Genomic DNA, 6,777 nt, shown 5'->3' on the forward strand with positions numbered 1-6,777 from the left:
GACCTTCAGGAAACGGACCGGATCTTGAGGTAAACGTTTCTTCCTGCATCACGAGGAGGTTTTTGCTCATTAGCAGCTGTCAGTAAATTCCTCCTGTTCCTGGTCGGCTGCTTCAGCCACTGGCTGTTTGTAGACGAGCATTTCAATCCCAGCAGCACATTCTCATCTAAACTCTTATGATTTGTGTTCACATTGAGCTCTCAGCCTTTATGCTGCAACGTTTTTCACCTTCGAGCTCCGAGAAGCACAATGAGCACGTCAGCATTTTCTGACCAGGGAAAGAAAAAGCCGGCATGCGATTAATGAAGTGTAACTTTGATGGAAAGCAGGGAGCAGGCAGGGAGCAAAGGTCACAGGTCACATCACCAAACGAGGAAATAATGACGTTTTCTAATGGAGTGTTAATAAACAGGAGCAGCTMSTTTTTTTCTCCGGTTGAAATTCKTTCAGAAACATTCTGAGAAACAGAGGAGAGACAACTTCATCATGTTATGAATAAATCAAACGTCTACATGGAAACACAAGATCATTTATCATGAAGGACTGCAGCAGAAAACCTTCATATTTCCATAACCGTCCGGAGAAACAAGGATGAAGACGGAGCTGAGATGTGAACTGGAGGCGAAAATGAAACCAAGAATCATGTAACCTTGAGTTTTCAAATCAGGACATTTTCTTTATCTCTCGTCTTGTCTGAGGACCAGAGTTCAGCTTCACTGTGAAGCCGTCACACACAAATATTCATGGTGAAAAATMAAAACACTGAAAATCRGCTTTTCAGATTCATYTGGATTTTATGTCATCAGTTTAAAAATCATGCAAATAATGTGCAAAATAAACATATAGTTATGATAACATAGCAGCAAAATTCATTTTTGTCTTGTGATTAATATGGCTGAYTCTGTAAACATAAGAAAGTTGAGTGGAAGGAAGAATTGTAAGAGAAAAAGGTGCAAAGCAACAGAGATAAGTGTAGCATAAACAGGAGCTTCAACAACGTCCACACAGACGCATCCAGGACATTCGTCATGTTTCACCCATTCCTCCAGTCTGAGCTCAGGAGGAAAACCTGGACTGGAAGTTTCATTTGGTTTGGGAGCCAAAGTCCCAGAGTCTGGGAACAGGAGCAGAAACTACGCCACCATCTGGTGGTGCAGGTCCTCTGGGTTTTTTAAAGTCTGAAGTCAGCTCCGTGCTACGCYGCATTGATGCAGTAATTCATGCACAAAGAGCAACAACAGTAAAAACTGCTCACAGCCTGGACATAATATTCAGCAAGTACAAATATTTCTATTAAAATGGTTTTTAGTTTGTCTGCTGCGACACTAAATTTTACATATTTCCAGTAAAAAGCTGTGATAAAACAGACATCATGTTACTAAATGTTTCTTATTRAAGCCCGGATGTGAGGCAGAACTCGTCCTAAACAGAATCTGTTTCTCCGTCTGATGAGTTAAAGTTTCAGTTTGACCGCTGGTCACTTGGCAAAGAAAACCAAAACAACATCTGCTGAGTTTCTGCAGCTTCCAGCAGGAAACGTCCTGCTGGGACAAACGGATCCAGCAGCTTCTTACAGACACAACATGAGACAGAATCCAGTGTTCACACCGACCGTTTCACTAAACTGGATCCAACAGATCAGATCCTAAAACACAAAGACCTGAACTAGAGGTGAAAGCTTCACATATTTACATGAGTCTCACTGACTGACATCATTTTAACTCGCCTTGTTTTAAGTCACAGGATTATCAAAATCATTTCCATTTGCTAAATGACACAGTTATATGAGAGAGGAATTWTTTTTCTTTTTCAAATTCAGAAGTTTACATACAAATGAATGTGTTTGAATAATTTGTGAAAGTCGACAGGATGATGTTTTTAAAGCTTCTGACTATTGAAGTTTGGATTTGTTGGAACAAATTGAACCAGATTTATTCTTTTTCAGAGTAAACATGTTCAGATCAGCAGACTTTGTTACATGTGATTTATTTTCCTGCTCCTMCTCAGCCTGCTGCTAAAATGTTATTAAAAGCTTCGCACACGACAGAGTGACGAAGAGAAACGGAGCAGGTGGCAGATTATGTTCCCGTTGAWCTGCTCTGTACCTAAAAACTTAAGATTTATTTCTGTTCTGCTATTTTTTGACTTGCCAACTAATTAGTCATACAGCTAAAGTCTGAGCTGAGAACGAACAGAGTAAGAGAACAAACACCTGCTAGTGGCTTCATGCAGAGAAAAGAAGATCTGCCTGGCTCAGCACAGCAGCAAAACTGAAGAACCAAACATAAATGTGGGGTGAAAACATCAGCGATAGCTGAGGAGACRTACGAGTGTTTGGGACAATCTGTGAAGCTTTAGATAAACTAAAACAGGAGCTGCAGTCTGACTCAGAACAAAAGATTTATGTTTCYGACAACCAGGATTTGTTCTGCTCTTTTCTCTACTCAAAAAAATACTTTTTCTTTTACTTTGCAAAATATAAATGACAGACTTTTTATTTCCTACAAGCTGTTGATGCTTTAAGGCCAAAGATGGGGATAAAAACAGACAACAGGGAAAGAAAAGATTATTACATTATTATATTATCTAATCATTGAGAACCAGAACTAATTATTTTCTTTTGGGAGGTTGGAAGACAATTTTAGGAAAGTTGATCAAGATGAATTATCTTTGAAATTTAAATTCTTTTTTTGTTCTTTTTTTTCTCAAATTGAAATGATCAAAGTTAGAGGAACTTTCGTCTGTTTCCCTCCTGGTGGTCCGGTCGACCCGGTTCTACTGGACCCAGAACATCTGCTCCACCTCCAGCTGCTGTGGTTCTGAGTCAAACCAACCTGTTCCCCTCCTGGCCTGTGGGGGCGCTGCACCAAGAACCACTGAAGGAAACGACACAGAAACCTCTGAAGACRCTGAGAGCRACTTCTTCAACTAAACATTTAGTCAAGTTTAAATAACTCAAATTATTCCTGCGTAACTTTAAACATGGCGCCTCACATGACAGCATTTCCTGAACTTTCTTCATTTGGTCTGATTTGGTTGAAACCTTTTAACAAAACAATCGTTTATAAAAACAAGAGAAACTATTTTTAAAGCAAAGGTGCAGTTGGAGGAAACAATCCAAGCAAAATGTGGAGCAGGTCATATTTCACTATCAGCTCAGTAGACGAGGCCAGGAGTAAATCACTTCTCCAGGACTTGTGGTGAAAAATGCGAACATGTTTCTGAAATAAGTGAACTTCAGCTGATGGAAGAAAAACAAGGATCCTGCTGAGAGGATGCAATGTGACGAGGCAAGTAGAGGAAAATGAAAAGAGATTTAAGGCAGGAGAAAAMCGACAGAGCCGCTCAGGACAACAGAATAACCTGAACGCAGCTGCAGAGTAAGACGAGGCGTTTGCAGGGGAAMATTTTAGCAAATAAATTCAGAGAATGGAAGCAGGACAGTTTGTTTCTGAGGCAGTTTGGTTTGTGTGCCTGGAATAAGTAAATCGAACTGCGGAATGGATCTGTAGTCCTTTTACAACAAGCTGTTTGATTTAAAGCATCCCTTAACACGGGCYCAGTACCGAAGCCTTTAATGTTGAGGCAAATGAAAAAATGTGACTGAACTCTGTAATTATTGTGTGCAATAAACGCTGCAGCTCATGGAATCAGCCTGGCAGAGGAACGGCTGCCGGGCCTCATTCAGTCTTAAAGAAACTCCAGATCAGAACATTTTATAATTCAGCAGACGCTTCCATCCAAATGAGAGACAGCCGTGAAGTTTCAGATCTGAATTTCCTGACCTGAACCGGAGCGACGGCCNTTTTTCTTTTTCAAATTCAGAAGTTTACATACAAATGAATGTGTTTGAATAATTTGTGAAAGTCGACAGGATGATGTTTTTAAAGCTTCTGACTATTGAAGTTTGGATTTGTTGGAACAAATTGAACCAGATTTATTCTTTTTCAGAGTAAACATGTTCAGATCAGCAGACTTTGTTACATGTGATTTATTTTCCTGCTCCTMCTCAGCCTGCTGCTAAAATGTTATTAAAAGCTTCGCACACGACAGAGTGACGAAGAGAAACGGAGCAGGTGGCAGATTATGTTCCCGTTGAWCTGCTCTGTACCTAAAAACTTAAGATTTATTTCTGTTCTGCTATTTTTTGACTTGCCAACTAATTAGTCATACAGCTAAAGTCTGAGCTGAGAACGAACAGAGTAAGAGAACAAACACCTGCTAGTGGCTTCATGCAGAGAAAAGAAGATCTGCCTGGCTCAGCACAGCAGCAAAACTGAAGAACCAAACATAAATGTGGGGTGAAAACATCAGCGATAGCTGAGGAGACRTACGAGTGTTTGGGACAATCTGTGAAGCTTTAGATAAACTAAAACAGGAGCTGCAGTCTGACTCAGAACAAAAGATTTATGTTTCYGACAACCAGGATTTGTTCTGCTCTTTTCTCTACTCAAAAAAATACTTTTTCTTTTACTTTGCAAAATATAAATGACAGACTTTTTATTTCCTACAAGCTGTTGATGCTTTAAGGCCAAAGATGGGGATAAAAACAGACAACAGGGAAAGAAAAGATTATTACATTATTATATTATCTAATCATTGAGAACCAGAACTAATTATTTTCTTTTGGGAGGTTGGAAGACAATTTTAGGAAAGTTGATCAAGATGAATTATCTTTGAAATTTAAATTCTTTTTTTGTTCTTTTTTTTCTCAAATTGAAATGATCAAAGTTAGAGGAACTTTCGTCTGTTTCCCTCCTGGTGGTCCGGTCGACCCGGTTCTACTGGACCCAGAACATCTGCTCCACCTCCAGCTGCTGTGGTTCTGAGTCAAACCAACCTGTTCCCCTCCTGGCCTGTGGGGGCGCTGCACCAAGAACCACTGAAGGAAACGACACAGAAACCTCTGAAGACRCTGAGAGCRACTTCTTCAACTAAACATTTAGTCAAGTTTAAATAACTCAAATTATTCCTGCGTAACTTTAAACATGGCGCCTCACATGACAGCATTTCCTGAACTTTCTTCATTTGGTCTGATTTGGTTGAAACCTTTTAACAAAACAATCGTTTATAAAAACAAGAGAAACTATTTTTAAAGCAAAGGTGCAGTTGGAGGAAACAATCCAAGCAAAATGTGGAGCAGGTCATATTTCACTATCAGCTCAGTAGACGAGGCCAGGAGTAAATCACTTCTCCAGGACTTGTGGTGAAAAATGCGAACATGTTTCTGAAATAAGTGAACTTCAGCTGATGGAAGAAAAACAAGGATCCTGCTGAGAGGATGCAATGTGACGAGGCAAGTAGAGGAAAATGAAAAGAGATTTAAGGCAGGAGAAAAMCGACAGAGCCGCTCAGGACAACAGAATAACCTGAACGCAGCTGCAGAGTAAGACGAGGCGTTTGCAGGGGAAMATTTTAGCAAATAAATTCAGAGAATGGAAGCAGGACAGTTTGTTTCTGAGGCAGTTTGGTTTGTGTGCCTGGAATAAGTAAATCGAACTGCGGAATGGATCTGTAGTCCTTTTACAACAAGCTGTTTGATTTAAAGCATCCCTTAACACGGGCYCAGTACCGAAGCCTTTAATGTTGAGGCAAATGAAAAAATGTGACTGAACTCTGTAATTATTGTGTGCAATAAACGCTGCAGCTCATGGAATCAGCCTGGCAGAGGAACGGCTGCCGGGCCTCATTCAGTCTTAAAGAAACTCCAGATCAGAACATTTTATAATTCAGCAGACGCTTCCATCCAAATGAGAGACAGCCGTGAAGTTTCAGATCTGAATTTCCTGACCTGAACCGGAGCGACGGCCAGTCGGTCAGCAGCGGTCTGCCAGACTGAGTGGCCRGTTCAAAACTTACCAACGAAAACAATCTGGACCTGAAGGGTTTCGCCATAACGATGTTCCTGAGATAAATGCATCGCTGCACACATCACCTCTCTGGAAATGACTTTAATTTAGTAGCAACAGGATCCAAAGAGTCCAGTTTCGACTCATCTGACCGGATTGTATCGCCAGCTGGTCCAAATCTGCAGAAAAGTTCTGACAGCTTTTTCTTCTGCGGTGGAGTCTTGTGCAGTGGCTGAGTGAATTATATTCTGGGAAAACTGCCTCTGCTTGGATCTTGGGCGGATCGTCTGACTCCTCTGTCAACAGGAACACAAAGTCCTTCAACTCGTTACAAATGTTTTTTTCATTCAGTGAACAGATCTGAATTGGAACCAAACTGGATTCTTTCTAACTGGATGTGAATTGGACCAGTTTGATCCCTAAAGTGGTGAGATGGATAAAGAATAACACATTTTCATTAAGATTTTTAATCCAGTAATSAGAATAAAGTTTCTTATCCATCATGCGTTAGTATTTTTGTGATTGTTTTTGTAAAATGATTTATCGTCGCWTTGGGTCTGATGTCTCATAATACCAACAGCGACACAAACAGGGGAGGGAGGAAAGAAATGTGCTTTTCTAACTGGAAATATTCTAATAATTTATCATTTATGTGATTAAAGATGATGGTTTCCAGGTTTGATGATGTTTGATGTAGCTGCTGTTACAYACAGGAGACAGAAAAACGAGAGGAAGTGGAGTATGAAGCCATGAGCAGTCGATCCCAGAACAGGCTAACTAGCTGATAGCGATGTGCAAATCACAATTTCCTTCAATTAAATTACAAATATTAAAACATTAATTACTTTTCAACCATTTTCTGACTATACTTACATTATTTTTAGGCTTATGTCAATGAAATATGACATTACTGCCAAACCTTTTGACT

This window comes from Poecilia reticulata, unplaced genomic scaffold (genome assembly GCF_000633615.1).
Source record: "Poecilia reticulata strain Guanapo unplaced genomic scaffold, Guppy_female_1.0+MT scaffold_145, whole genome shotgun sequence".
Lineage (NCBI taxonomy): Eukaryota > Metazoa > Chordata > Actinopteri > Cyprinodontiformes > Poeciliidae > Poecilia > Poecilia reticulata.